At 47.2% G+C, this 15,372-nt stretch overlaps 2 non-coding genes across 2 annotated transcripts; both read right to left on the bottom strand.

Moving 5' to 3' along the window:
* Positions 1–253: 253 nt before the first annotated feature.
* LOC117712151 (small Cajal body-specific RNA 18) lies at positions 254–327 on the bottom strand. The gene has a single exon (XR_004607220.1).
* A 99-nt stretch (positions 328–426) lies between these two features.
* LOC117712163 (small Cajal body-specific RNA 17) lies at positions 427–567 on the bottom strand. The gene has a single exon (XR_004607231.1).
* Positions 568–15,372: the final 14,805 nt, after the last annotated feature.

Below are 15,372 nucleotides of genomic sequence, written 5' to 3' on the forward strand. Positions count from 1 at the left end.
GGAAGAAAGAAAGAGAGAGGGAGGGAGGGAGGGAGGGAGGGAGGGAGGGAGGGAGGATGGGAGGAAGGAAGAAAGGAAGGAAGAAATAAGGATGTGGCTCAATAGGAGACTGTTTATATGGTATGTGTAAGGCCCTTGAGTGAAACCCTAACACATACATACACACACACACACACACACACACACACGTACGTATGTACACACGCACTCGCTTCTCTATCAAGGGGTCTTGATCTGGGTTCACTTTTTTGGGGGGGCTCAGTGTTCATAGCACACTCCATCACCTGGTTCCCAGAGATTGCGCAGTGGTCATGTGATCATTGGCAGGGCTCACAGCTGGAGGGGGCTGTGTGTGTGTGTACCCCTAAACCCATCCCCTCCCCCTAGCCTGGCCTCCCTCTCAGTCCTTCTCCCCTCAGCTCCCTGCTCCAGGTCCCCTGACCCCATCACCAGCCACATTTTCATAATCCTCTCAGGCTCCAGACCAGTGGTGCTGGCTATGAGAGGCCTGATCATATAAGAAAAATACGTGGGGCTCACTTGGGGCTGTCTCGGGGGACCCAGGCTCTCCCTGCTCTACCCCATTCCCCTCCCTTCTCTAGCCCAAGCTACCTGCCGCTGCACCCCTAGGACCTAGCACAGGCTTCCCTGGGTTCACTTTCTCTCCGTAGCAGTGGAGAAATCTCAAACAGTAGCACACACAGAAAGACCTTCTGTAAAGCAAAGCAGCTTCCCAGTGCCTGCTGGGGGCTTTAAACTCTCACAGGTTTTTCCTCTGTGGCAATGCAATGTTATGAAAATATCGTTTCTATGTTAAGAGACTGGAATGTTTGCTGGACCTCACAACCAGAGTTCATGACCTGCCAGGCGGTGGTGGTAGTGCACGCCTTTAATTCCAGCACTTGGGAGGCAGAGGCAGGCGGATTTCTGAGTTCGAGGAGGCCAGCCTGGTCTACAGAGTGAGTTCCAGGACAGCCAGGGCTACACAGAGAAACCCTGTCTCCAAAAAAACCAAAAAAAAGAAAGAAAGAAACAGAGTCACTTACACTCAAGACCGCTTTCCTATGGATACTGTGTACTGTGGGTTTAATTTACCTTTTGAAGAACAATGTAGCTATCAACCTACTTCTCTTGTATTTCCCAAGTAATCAGCATTTACAGCCTTAGCTAATGCATAGCTGTAATGTTAAGCCGTGTACCCTGCCATGCCCCTGATCCAGAACAAAGCACTGTGTCATGTATTTGTGAAGGCAACAAATACAGGTGTTGAAGCACACATTTATGGATATTGGTGGATAAATAATGATATCTTAGTATTCATTGTTGTTTGGGTCAGTTAAAGTCAGTTGGAGTTGCTGACTTAATCTCTTGTAACCTCTGTTAAGGATTTCTGTACACTGACCCATTTCTTCCAGCTGTGAGGCTCTCTGTGCCATTCAATAAAGATAGAGTGACAGACACACAGTCGTAGGAGGGCGCACACAGACATAGGCACAAACAGATTCACAGGCAACTTCCAGGTTGGCACAGAGTCAGACTCATACAACAGACAGAGGACACACAAAACAAGGAGTATAAAGCAGAGAATTCAAATCTGGACTCCAAGTGGAAGTGTTTTGATTTCTTTCTTTGATGTATTATTGGCAACTCAGTGTTAGTGTAGGATTTCAGGTCTCAGTTCCCACTTAAAATTGAAAGAATCCCACTGTCCCAGGACACATCCCAGGACACATCCCAGGAGGAGCACATTCCTTAGTCAGAGGACACTTGCTGGATTAACGTTCAGAGGAAGAAGGGAGAGGCTGATTAACATTCCTCAGACCACAGGGGAGGGAACCCACCTGGGGGTGAGGAAGGCCCAGAGCACATAGACACATTCCAGGAGAGGGGCCCTGGATGGGAGGTGGTCAGGAAGTGGGGGCCCTTAATGTGGAAAACCTGGGCGAGCGGAAAACACTCATTGTTATAAAAATAATGTGTGAATCTGAGTCACCTAGAGACTGGACCTGGGAAGGTCAGCCTTTGTGGTTGCCCTCGTGAACTCTGTATAAAAACTGTTCCCGCCGGGTGGTGGTGGCGCACACCTTTAATCCCAGCACTTGGGAGGCAGAGGCAGGTGGATTTCTGAGTTGGAGGCCAGCCTGGCCTACAGAATGAGTTCCAGGACAGCCAGGACTACACAGAGAAACCCTGTCTCGAAAAACCAAAATAAATAACTAAATAAAGAAATAAAGAAATAATAAAAATAAAAACTGTTCCCAGCTTTGGCTCAGGGTTCCTCTTGCCTGCATGCAAGGGCGCCCCAGTGCACTGATCATTATCAACCTCATGTTTTTGCAGTGAATCCCCTGTCTGTGAGTGTTTCTGCAGGAGCACATCCCCTGGTTTTGGATCTTTGGGTCCAACATTAGTCACTAATGTGTATAATTCACACATTCCTCCCCGATTTAGGGCTGGTTTGAAAAAAGATAGGATGGCTGATCGGCCCGCAAATGCTATGTAAATATGTTCTGATCTGTTGAGAACTTGTTGAGCCAGTCCACCGTCCACCAGCAAGGGCCTTACCCTTAGAGGAATAGCCCACAAGGCCTTTGTTTTAAATTGTCCTGTTTTGTTTTGTCTCAAATCAGGAGTTTGAGGAAGACTCCAGTCACCTTCTGCACCTGGGTGCCCCTCTCCTTCTGTCTCTTAGCCCCTTGATGGGAAATGAGGCAGAAGACAGCCTTCAACCTCAACTGTGAATGGGTGATTGTCGCAGCCCGAGCAAAATGTTGAGGCCTGGGCTGCCCTTCGTTTGGGCGGCCACTGTATCCCGGCCCAAGCTGCTGCTCCGGTCTGCGGGTCGGGGTTCAGCAAGAGAGAGAGTGAGGATGGACTCGAAGAATGGAGACCAGACAGTGTGATTCAATCCCGTTTATTCTTCAGTCTCTCTTCCTGGTCCAAGTCCCAAGTCTTGAGTTCCTAGTCCCTAGTTCCTAGTTCCTAGTGCCTCCAAGTTCCAAGTTACTTCTTCCAAGTTCTCTTCCAAGTGCCTGCTTCTCTGTCTTCTCTCTGCTGTGTCTGATTCTCTCCTGTCTGCCTCTGCCTTTTATATGTCTCACTTCTAAGCCATGCCTTTTGGTCACACCTTTAATCATGCCCTTAGGTCTTGTCTCTAAATCTGATCTCTACACTTCTAAGTCACACTCTTAAGTCACACACCTTTAATCTCACGCACCTTTAATCTCAAGGTATCTAAACCAAGATTATCAGAGTGTGCTCAGCTGTTGTAGGCTATTGTAATCCAAGTCTCATGTCAGGGTATATGGCTCAAGATGGCTGCAAAGCTGATAGCCGCTTTCTGCTAAAAGTCGGCCCCCAACAGGTGATAAGTTTCTGCAGGTGATCATAACTTTTTTAAAAATATTTATTTATTTTATGTATATGAGTATACTGTAGCTATCAGACACACCAGAAGAGGACATCAGATCCCATTACAGATGGTTGTGAGCCATCTTGTGGGTGCTCGGAATTGAACTCAGGACCTCTGGAAGAGCAGCCAGTGCTCTTAACCTCTGAACCATCTCTCCAGCTTGATCATAACTATTAAAATACTGATTTTAATAGATTTTTAAAAATATGTTTTATATGTATCTGTTTTATGTGTATAAGCATTTTGTCTCCATGTATGTATATACACCTCATGTGAGCTGTAGCTGCCTGCAGCCATGGACCAACCGGGTTCTCCTGAAAGGGGGGCTGGAAATAAAAGAGGGACGGAGGGCGAGAAAAGATGAAGCCAAGACAGAATTCTCTGATCAAGGCTCGAAGTTTAATGTTCAGTTCTTAAGTTAAAGGGAAAGCTCCACCACAGAACCCCTTCTTGTTTCAGCCAGAGATGGGTGGGGGAACCCATCCTTAGTCACAGCCAGAGATTTCTCCAGGCAAGCTCAGTGGGGCAGTTTATGCTTCTAAGTTCCTGTGGCAGGTTGCAAGAGCAGCCAAGGTGGGTAACTCCACCTAGGTCCTATTATTTGGTCAATTGTGGTAAACAAGGTCTTTCAGGCCTGCTCCAGGCTGGGGGAGGGCACAGTGAGCCAGATGCCTGAGGAGACTAGAAGAGGTTGTTGGACCGGTCCCCTGGAATGAGAGTTACCGATAGTTGTGAGCTGCCATGTGGGTGCTGAGAAACAAATCTAGATGCTCCTAACCACTGGGCCACTTTTCCAGCCCCTAAAATACTGATTTTGAGTTACAAATGCATTTTAGAAAGTAGGCAGATTTGCAAAGACAAATCTGCACGTGAAGAACCTGTGTGTGTCCTCTGTCCTTGGTCCTCCCTCAACCCCTTGTCCTGTTTGAGACAGGCTCATGTAAGCAAGACTGGCCTTGAATTCCTGAACCTGTAACCTCTACCACCCTGGTGCTAGCGTTATAGGCAGTGTGCTAGCATTGGAGAGAGTGTGCAAGCACACCCTGCTTTTTGTTGCTGTGGTAATGGAAATTTTAGTTCATTTTCAGGCAAAATTTCACTAAGTTGTTCAGGCAGGCGTTGAAGTCTCACTCTGAAGCCCGTGAGGTTCTCTTGCCTCAGCCTCCAGAGTGACTCAGATTGCAGGCCTGTGCTGCAAGCCCTAGCTTCTCTTGTTTTGCGTTTAGAAACACAGTTTCTCTGTGTAAAGCCCAGGTACTCACTCTGTAGACCAGGGTGATCAAGTTACAGGCTAGACAAGTGCCATACCACTGAGCCCAGGCCAATCCGTGGTCTTTGACAATGGGTTTTTACTGGGTTGTAGGTTGTGTCCCAGCCTGTGGGTTGTCCCTCCTCTGGGGCCTCCCTTGCTGCTGAGAAGCCGGCCAGCTGTCTAATTCTGTATATTTTCATTCATCCATTCTCTCTGGCTGCTCTTGAGACCTTCTTTTCTTGCACACATCTTTCTCGTTCTCCTGTGCCTTGCTTTCCCTTAGCTTTCCTGAAATGTGGCAGGCTCTGGGGTATGAGGACTGATGATTTCAGCAATAGAATTGTCGGCGCTCTTTTTTTTTTTTTTTTTTTGAGACAGAGTTTCTCTCTGTAGCCCTGGCTGTTCTGAAACTGGCACTGTAGACCAGGCTGGCCTCAATCTCAGAAAACTGCCCACCTCTCAGCCTCTGCCTCCTCAGTGCTGGGATTGAAGGCATGAACCACCACCACCCACCAGTCCATGCTTCTTAACATTCCTTCCATTTTCGGTCATTTGCCTCTCTTGGGTGCGTTCTGGACAGCTTCACATCTGTCCCTTGCATCACTATACACTATAGCTGGGATTTCACCTGTTTCGTTCATCCATTGAGTTAATTTCACATACACATACTCATACACATGCACACACAACATGCCCTCACGCACATACACACATTCAAACCTTTCCCAGAGTCTTAACATGTTATTAAAAGGTGTATGTGTATTGATTTACCCGCTTGGCCAGTCTAGACGTTTCTTTCCTGCTTGTGCTTCATGCCTCTTGCTTGCTTTGCAGACCTGTGGGTTTAGGCTAGGCAATACTTTGGGAAGAGATGACCTGGAGTGTCCTCTGTGACCGACTGTACTCTGTCTGAGGTTGGAGGCAGCCCCGCCTGGAGCCGGTGACAATTACAGAAGCAATGACAAAGCCCAACCATCTTGAAGGACAGGGATGGATTTTACTGTCCAGAAAAAATTCTGCTCACCTTACATAATGTCAAAATGGGCGTGGTGCCTCCCACATCAGTAACCCAGCTCCTAGAAGGTACAGGGTAGAGGATCAGGAGTTCAAGATTAGCCTCTGACACTTACCAAGTGCAAGGCCAGCCTGGGCTACAGGAGATAGATCCTGTTTTAGACGTCTTTGTTTTATATGTGTGAGTGCTTGGCTGCACGCAGGTGGGTGTACCACCACATGTGTGCAGTGCCCATGGAGCCAGGAGAGCATCAGGTACTCGGGAACTGGAGCTATGGACGGCTGCGAGACATCACATGAGCTCTCTGAACTGATCCTGGGTCCGGATCCTCTGCAAGAGCGGACAAGCACTCTAAATTGCTGAGCGATCTCTCCAGCCCAATTTACAAAACAAAACAAAACTTATGGTGAAAACTAGTTTCAATTGTTTTCTTTTTTAGAATTTTTATTCTAAAAAAGGGTCCCACTACTATAGGCCTTTGAGTTGTGACCTAATGATGTCGGTCTCTCTAGTGACTGGAATTACTTTGTTTTTTTTGTTTTTTTGTTTTTTTTTTTTTTTGGTTTTTCGAGACAGGGTTTCTCTGTATAGCCTTTGGCTGTCCTGGAACTCACTCTGTAGACCAGGCTGGCCTCGAACTCAGAAATCTGCCTGCCTCTGCCTCCCAAGTGCTGGGATTAAAGGCGTGCGCCACCACCGCCCGGCTGTGACTGGGATTACTGACCTTCACCACTAAGCCTGGCCATAGTTTAAATAAAAACAGTAGTGTTTATCAGAGGCTCCTTCTGTGGCTGGTCCCAGTGCAAAGCAGTGTGGCACAGCCTGGGCAGCTCTGCTCTGGCTTGTGCCTGGTTCGCTTGTAGCTTTTGCTTGTGAGCTACTCTTTGTCTCTGAGCCCTGTCTGTGGGGAATCTTTGATCCTTCCACCTAAGCACAAACCTCCAGAGAGCTTGTCTTGCTAGCTAGGGCCTGTTTCACTGCCAATCCACGACCCTTTGAATGTGCATGTTGAGGTTTACCTGAGGCGGGGGTATGTTGGTGGTGGTTAGGAGTGGCTTACAATGAAGCTTCTCTCAGAAGACATTCACTTTGCTCCAGAGTCAAGACAGGCTCTTCTCCCCCCTCCCCCCCCCACCAATCCCCCATATCTCCTTTGCTGAAATGGGTTTTTGTTGTTTTGTGGTTTTTTTTTTTTTTTTTTTTCAAGAGTTTTGAGACAAGAACTTTCTATGTTCCCTAGGTGGGATTAATACTAGATCTTCTTCCTAAGAACCTGGGGTCATAGACATGGACCAGATCAACCGAGCCTTTGTTTGGGGGTTTACTTTGTGCCTTTTTACTGAAATCATAGGAGGCCCAACCACACGCAGGAATCTCTCCCATCCATGAGTTTCTTTTCTTTTCTTTTTTTTTTTTTTTCTCAACAGGGCATCATGCAGTCCAGGCAAGCCTTAAGCTTGCTATGTAGCTGAGGCTGGTTTTGAACTCTTGACCCTTCTGCCTCCAGTTCCAAGTGCTGGGTTATAAGGGTTTGTAACACCACGCCCTACAGGAGTTTCATATATTTTTCTTTTCTTTTTTTTTTTTTTTTGGTTTTTCGAGACAGGGTTTCTCTGTGTAGTCCTGGCTGTCCTGGAACTCACTCTGTAGACCAGGCTGGCCTCCTCAAACTCAGAAATCCGCCTGTCTCTGCCTCCCAAGTGCGCCACCACCGCCTGGCTATATATTTTTCTTTTGTTTTATCTGAGACCCTCTCCTACTCTAGTCACACACATACACACCCTGCACACACACCCTGCATACACATACAGACACACACACACACACACACCCTGCCCCTCTTTTATTTTTCACTCACTGATACCCGAGTGCTGGGATTAATTAAAAGCATGTGGCACAACTGCCCCGACTTTGAGTTGGCTACACATTGTGCCTGAGTGATTATCTCTCTAACACAGACACACACATAGTACACATACCACGTACACATGCACACACACACACACACACACATTTTCTGGTGTGTCTGAAGACAGCAACAGTGTACTCGCATACATAAAATAAATCTTTTTTTTTAAATGCTAAAAAATTAAATAGATAAGTAAATAGCCCCTTGCTAGACACTTGGGATGCAAAGACAGACAGGTCTCTGAGTTCAAGGCCAGGTTGATGTTCAGAGTGAGTTCCAGGACAGCCCAGGGCTACACAGAGAGACTCTGATCTTGAGAAAACAAAAACAACAAAAAAGTTTATTTAAAGAGAGTCTGGCAGGGTAATGAATTAGGAAGTAAAAGTAGCCAGAGACAGCCATAAGTCGCAGCTCTGCCTGCTCCTGGTGAACCTCCATGGTAACAAGACCTGGTCACTCGCCAGCAGCAGATAAGAAACAGATTTCTAAAAATGCTGGCACCCACTGTTTCCTTTCCTTCCCTTCTTGATTTTGAAACAAGGTTGATTTTGTAGCTCTGGCTGTACTAGAACTCACTCTGTAGACCAGATTGGCCTTGAACTCAGAGATCCACCTGCCTCTGCCTCTGAGTGCTGGGATTAAAAGTCATGTGCTGCCGGGCGGTGGTGGCGCACGCCTTTAATCCCAGCATTTGGGAGGCAGAGGCAGGCGAGTTCGAGGCCAGCCTGGTCTACAGTGTGAGTTCCAGGACAGCCAGGGCTATACAGAGAAACCCTGTCTGTCTCGAAAAAAAAAACCAAAAAAAAAAAGTCATGTGCTGTCAAAAAAAAAAAAAAAAAAAAAAAAAAAACAAACCTGATCCTGATGCCTGATCCTGATGTGTGTCTTACTTTGAACTTCATGACAGACACAAGTAGAGAACAAGTCACAGAAACTTTTTATTTCATTATTTAACGAGTGTGTTTGCATGCATATATGTGCACCACACTCATGTAGTACCGGTAGAGGACAGAAGAGGGCGTCATGTCCTCAGGGTTGGAGTTACAGATGCTTGTGCGCCACGTTTCCGGTGCTAGAATCCAACCCTGGCCCCTAGCGAGAGCAGCAAATGCTCTTAACTCCGGTGCGCTCTCTCCAGCCCATTCAAGTCACCCACATAAGTTTTTTTTGTGGCTCAGCTGCTTGGAAGTTCTCAAAAGAACTTACAAGGCATGTGAACACAGACGCTGACCATCGGTGTGCATCTCTTTACCATGGCCTTCACATGTCCTTTGCCCTGTGCTGCCACTCATAGTGGACTCTCCAGCGTGTGTGAGTTCTTCACTGCCATTTGAGACAGATAAAGCAACTCATCTCGGGGTACCCGGGCCCTTCACGGCTTTAATTCCCAAAGTACCAAACTTCCTGCATCCCCTCTCAGATAGTCTTCCTCTCCTAAAACAGAGCCCGGGGCTCAGTGGCAAGGTCAAGCCTCACTACCTCACCTGCTTCCTTGCAGAGCCTGCAAACAGGGTGTTTCTGAGAACCCTCGTGACTCACTGCCTACGGTAGGGAGGCGTCTACCTTTTGAGAGGACTGACTGAAGAAGTTGGGATTTGTTTTGTTTTATTTTTGTTGGTTGGTTGGGTCCTTCCTTTCTTTTCTCTTTTCTTTTCTTTTCTTTCCTTTTCTTTTCTTTCTGTGACCCCAATGCCAAAGGTGAGGAGGCAGGCTCTTGAGCAGATCACGAGAGTTAATCAAAGGCACCTGGGCAGTCACGTTCCTGTTCCACCCAGTCAGGCTTACTAGAGGGAAGATCAAGACAGATATGCAGAGCGCTGACCCTCACGTGGCAACGGTGACAACATAGGCCCTCCATCAGGTGCTGACTATCTGGCTTTGCTTTCTCTTCTCATTGTTTGATCCCCCACCCCACCCCCTCTCTGCTTTTTAAGGTAGAGCCTTACTTTGGAAGCCCTACTGACGGGAATTCACAATGTAGTACAGGTTGGCTTTGATTTTAAGGCAATCCCCCTGCCTCCACCTTCAGAGATCTGGGATTAGATGTGAATGAAGCACTGCTTCCTCTCTTTCTTTCTTTCTTTCTTTCTAAAACTTTATTTTAGGCGTATGGGTGTTTTGTCTGCTTGTGTGTATGTATGTGTACCACATATATGCAGTGGTGAGAAAAGGGAATTGGATCCTGAAGCTGGACAGTGTGAGCTGCCATGCGGGTGCTAGTCCAGATCCTCTGGAACAGCAGTCAGTGCTCCTAACTGCTGAGTCACCTCTACAGTCCCCGTTTCTTCTTTATTTATTCTGGGCATGATGTCATATCTTCAATTCCAATTCCAACCTTCAAAAAAAAAAAAAAAAAAAAAAAAACAAAAAACGAGCATTTCTAGAAATTTCTCTCGTTCTTTATTGACTTTATTTTTTTGTTCTTAGTTTTTTGTTTGGTTTTGTGTTTCAAGACAGAATTTGTGCAACAGAGTTCTTGCTGTTCTAGACTCGATTTGTAGACCAGGCTGGCCTCAAACTCAGAGAATCCTCCAGCCCCTGTCTCCTGAGTGCTGGGATCAGGATCAAAGGAACATACTAGCACACCAGACTCTTGACCGGCCACCCTGTCACCTAATTGTAACATATTATCCTGTTTTCCACGTGTTAAGTATCTTCAATCTTGACTTGGAATGGAGAAGAACATGACTAATTAAATGTGAAGTGGGGAAAATCCCAGTCCTGAGCCCTTGAAGCTGTTCGTACTACACATCACTAACCAGCCCACGGGGACAGGGAGACCCGACTGCTCAGTGGTTAGGAGCACTCACTGCTCTTTCAAAGGTCATGAGTTCAATTCTTAGCACCCACAGAGCGGCCCACACCTGTTGGATGATGTCCTCTGGTGTGTAGATATGCATGCAAAATACCCAAATACATAAATAAGTAAACCTTTTTTAAAAATAGGAAATGATACATGAGAAATGTAGTAAGTGAGTAAATCCTGTAGCGTTTCCGATGATAGTAGTTGTTAACAGAAGAGGAGAAGCCCAAGAGGAGCGGGGAGTTCCAGGGTGAGACCAGTCACAGGATTTAGTACTGCCCCCTCACGGTAGGCTGAAATCTGTACGGAGAGTTGGCAGGCAAGAGGACAAGCCAGGGAAAAGCCGGGGAGATGCTCTGGACCATGAAGTTAATCAGTGGTGAGTCTGTGCTCCAACCTAGGGGACATTTTCAACATCCGGAGATGTTTCTGGTTCCGGCAAGGGGGAGACTCCAGATTACAAGCATCTCGTGGGAAGGGCAGAGGATGACTCGGAATTCCTTACGAGTCACACAACATCCCTCCTCAGCAAAAATAAAAAGATCCCTGGTCACAATAATCAATAATGCGCACACTAGGTAGTTAAGCCTGGGGGTGGGAGAAACTGTGCTGAGTTTGGCAAGGGGGCGGAGGTTGCCCTTGGCTTCACCGGAAACAAAGGAATGATGGCGTCCTGCTTTGCTGAGCTGAGAACAGGCTGGAGGCAGGCGTGCTGGAGTAGGAGCAGGAAGCCGAAGGAGGAAGGAAGGTGGCCCCGATTGGCCAGCATGGCTTCCTACGTGCTCCACTACCCTTCTCAGGCATTTATCTCCTTTCTCCTTGATCTTGAGCCCCCACAGCCCTCCCCTTGCTCTCAGTGAGGACTTCCCTCCTAACTTCAGATCAGCGTTGACGGTTCTTCTCACAGCCTGCCGTCCAAGTCCAAGTTCTAACCCCGTACCCACATCCTTCTTTGTCCCTCGTTCGGTGGCACCAGCTGAGGATCCAGAGTCCTCTCCATCTGCTCCAACACCTTCCCCTCAGCACTCAGACACGCGCAGGTAACTCCTGTGTGGAAAACCAACCGATCAACCAGATCTGCATTTCTTTCCTTCACACAGGAAACTCATGACAGGCTCATCCATTTCTAGTCCCAGTCCTGTGGTTACCACTCCTAAATAGTTGACCTTTGAACTCAGATTTTTGTTTGTATGTTTCCTTGCATGCTTGCTTGGTTTTTCTGGTTTTCAGGGAAGGTCTCACTATGTAGCCCAGGCTGGCCTACAGCGCAGGATTCTCTTGCTTCAGCCTCCCAAGTGTTGGGACTGTAGGTGAGTGACACCCTACCTGGTTTTTAACCTCTGTCACCATGTGACAGAGGCTGGAGTTCCTGCCACCCAGCTGTTTGCATTCTACCGCCCATATAAACTGCATGTTACAGCCAGAAGTCCATTGCAGGCCATGGTGGCCCACGCCTATAATCCCAGCACTCAGAGGTTAAAGCAGGAGGATTACCATGAATTTAAGGCCAGCCTGAGCTGTACAGTAAGCTCTAGGACAGTATGGGCCACAGAGGAAAGCTCTGTCCCAAAACAATACAAAAGTGCTTGCTTCCACTGCATGTATCTAAATTGAAAGGGCACAGAGGGGGTTACCATAGCTCCCACACAGGGTTAACATACAGTTCATGAAATGTTTACTTACTTAAAAAAATTTTTTTTCTTATGAATTAATTTTAATGTATATGAGTGCTTTATCTGCATATACACCTGGTGACAGGAAACATTCTTTTTTCTTTTTTTCTTTTTTGTTTTTCGAGACAGGGTTTCTCTGTGTAGTCCTGGCTGTCCTGATACTCACTCTGTAGACCAGGCTGGCCTCGAACTCAGAAATCCGCCTGCCTCTGCCTCCCAAGTGCTGGGATTAAAGGCGTGTGCCACCACCGCCCGGCTGAAAATTTTAATTTTATTTATTTATTTATTTATTTGGTTTTTCGAGACAGGGTTTCTCTGTATAGCCCTGGCTGTCCTGTGCCACCACTGCCCAGGACTTAATTTCTAACTACCTCCCATACTATTAAGGTAAACACAAAGGTTAGGGTTAAAGGGAGTTGTGCCTTGAGACATTCATGAACCCCAAAAAGACTACCAAGGACCTGAATCCGATGTAATTGCATTAGGGTCTCTTTATTCAAGCTCAACCTTGGGCTCCCCACCAACTCTGACACAGCAGAAAGGTGGCACCTGAGCCTAGTTTCAGGCATGCATTTATAGAGGCAAGAAGCAGGTATCTAGCCTGGTACACATCTGACTGGAGGGCCATTATGGCCTTTAATATAATTGGCTAGTACTGGAAGCCAAACAATAACCTTAACTTCTGTTTTCCTCCTGATTGGTGGTTGTTAGAAAGTGAAGTGTCAGGGGCAGGCTTGTAACCTGGAGGTGCAGATTTGTTGGGGAACAATCTGGAAGCTGGTGTTAGACACAAGTCTTGTTGGGGGTTAACCTGAAACTGGTGCTAGGTACCAGCCTGTTAGTTAACTTGAATTCAACCTGAGGTCAAGTTCTCTAAGATGGAGTCTGAACCCTAAAGATTTGCTCTCTCAAAGGCACTTTAGCATTCAAACTGTGAGGCTAGGAACACTGAGAATGAGAGAAAAAAAAAAATGGCTTGCTTCTGGTTCTGGTTTCGTGTTAGCTAAGCTGACCAGGTAAGAGTCAGGACTTGAGAGAAGGCTCTAGGAAGAAAAAAAAAAAAAAAAAAAAACAGCTTCAACAGGCTCTGAGTGGCTCCTAGGCCCAGCCCTGCTTCAGGGGAATATTCTCAGAACACCAGCCCCTTTCTCAGATTCTTCTAGTGTGTACAACTAAAATGGACTCAAGTGCCAGGTGGTGTTGCAAGCCTGTGTCTCTTAAAACAAAACAAAATTCCAGCACTCAGGAGGCAGAGGCAGGTGGATCTCTAAATTTGAAGCCAGCCTGGTCTACAGAGGGAGTTCCAGGACAGCCAGAGCTACACAGAGAAACCCTGTCTCAAAACAACATAAACAACAAACAAAAAGAAACCAGATTGATTGTGGACAAGAACAGTTTCTAAAAGAATTCTCATGTATTCCAGGGAGAAGACCATCCCAGTCCACCCTGGACAGGAGTTAGATGCAGCAACCTAGGAGGCCTGCTGTCTCTTGGGAGCAGACCCCTTGTGATTAGATAGCCTGAAGCTACCAGTTAGTCCCCAAACCCCACGTCAATCTGCACATCACACATGCGCAGTGATGGAGGGTCTACACCCTTAAGGCCTGATGTCACAATAATGTCATTTACATTGGGATTAAAGGTGTGTGCCACCACTGCCTGGCTTAAAAGGGAGATCTAATTCGCCATCATTTGGGACAGAAAAAGGATCACCCTATGCCATGAATATGACACTCACTCTATAGATATTCTTAAACTTCTTTAAAATCCAGAGCATAGAAACCACTAGGCTGCTGTGTTCCCCAGCTTACGGCAGTGACTCCAATTTCTTTTTGGAATGTTTGCACTGCTTAGCTTTGCATGTACAGCTTGGCTAAGTAAACTGCTTAAACTATTTCTGTGTGCCTCCCTCTTTAAAAACCTGTTTATCCGTTGTACGTGGGAGATTACATGTACGGAGGCCAAAAGAGAACTTGTGGATCAGTTTCTATCTCCGCCACGAGGGTCCTGGGGATTGGACTCAGATCATGGAGCCTGACAGCAAGGGCCTGCCTAGCCAGCTCAGTGGCTCTGTCTCTTGACTTAATTCACTCCTTCAAGAACTGGAAGACTCACCCTTGTGAACCGCACTAGCCCCATGTTTGGGCGGCCAAAAAATGTTGGGGCCCTCTCCCGGCTCAAGCTGCCGCTCCAGTCTGCGGGTCAGGGTTCAGCAAGAGAGAGAGTGAGGACGGACTTGAAGAATGGAGACCAGACAGAGTGTGATTCAATCCCGTTTATTCTTCAGTCTCTCTTCCTAGTCCAAGTCCCAAGTCTTGAGTTCCTAGTTCCTAGCTGTACTCCTGTTGTACTCAATTCTGTTACTCCAAATTGTTCTCTTCCAAGTGTCTGTCTACTCCTACTCCTACTGTCTGAATCTCTGTTACTCCAAATTGTTCTCTCTAAAGTGTCTGATTCTCTGATCTCTCTTCTGTCTGCCTCTCACCTTTATATGTCTCACTTCTAAGCCATGCCTTTTGGTCATGCCTTTAAGTCATGCCCTTAGGTCTTGTCTCTAAATCTGATCTCTAAGTCACACTCTTAAATTATACACCTTTAATGTCACACACCTTTAATCTCACACACCTGACTTTCTGCTAAAAGTCGATCCCCAACGCACCCCCCATCTCCACTCCATTCCCACCTCTTAGTGCTGTATCCACAGCACTAAGTATGCTGAGCGAAGGTAGACTTTCTGCTCTTTGTAGAGGCCTCAGAGCCAGAGATAAAAGATTCCCAGCATCCCTTGCAGCAGATGGGGAATAAGGAGGACCACTGCCTATTCAGTCTTTGTCTGGCTGAGTGAGGGAACAAATTCAGAGCAGAACCCACTCCAGGGAAGCAGCAGCCTCCAGCATCTGCTTTCAACTGTGTTGGAGGTCCAGGCCAGGAGACTATGTCCCAATGGGCTAGGGCAGGGATCTCCTGCAGAGCGTTGGCCCCGCATGCCCTCCTCCACGCTGCGGTTTCCTCCACCCAGGTTGCTGTTCTAGTCGGATTCTACAATCTTCCTAGAGATTCTAGGAGCTCTGAGTGGCTTTCCTTCATCTCATTTGCTGATGAAATCTACCCTGATTGGTTTCTATTCCTTCCAACTCAAAGCTCTGCTGCCTCAGTCCCATCCAGGGTGTGGTAGAGGTGAAGGCCTTCGGGCCGCTTACCTGATGGCCAGCCATCAGCCTCAGGCCCAGCTTTTGCCGAGGTCCCCCTTCTTCAGGGCTGGGGCAGAACACTGAGTGGTGGGATCAGATTCTGGGGTTGCTGATGGG

Source organism: Arvicanthis niloticus, chromosome 6 (genome assembly GCF_011762505.2).
Source record: "Arvicanthis niloticus isolate mArvNil1 chromosome 6, mArvNil1.pat.X, whole genome shotgun sequence".
Taxonomy (NCBI): domain Eukaryota; kingdom Metazoa; phylum Chordata; class Mammalia; order Rodentia; family Muridae; genus Arvicanthis; species Arvicanthis niloticus.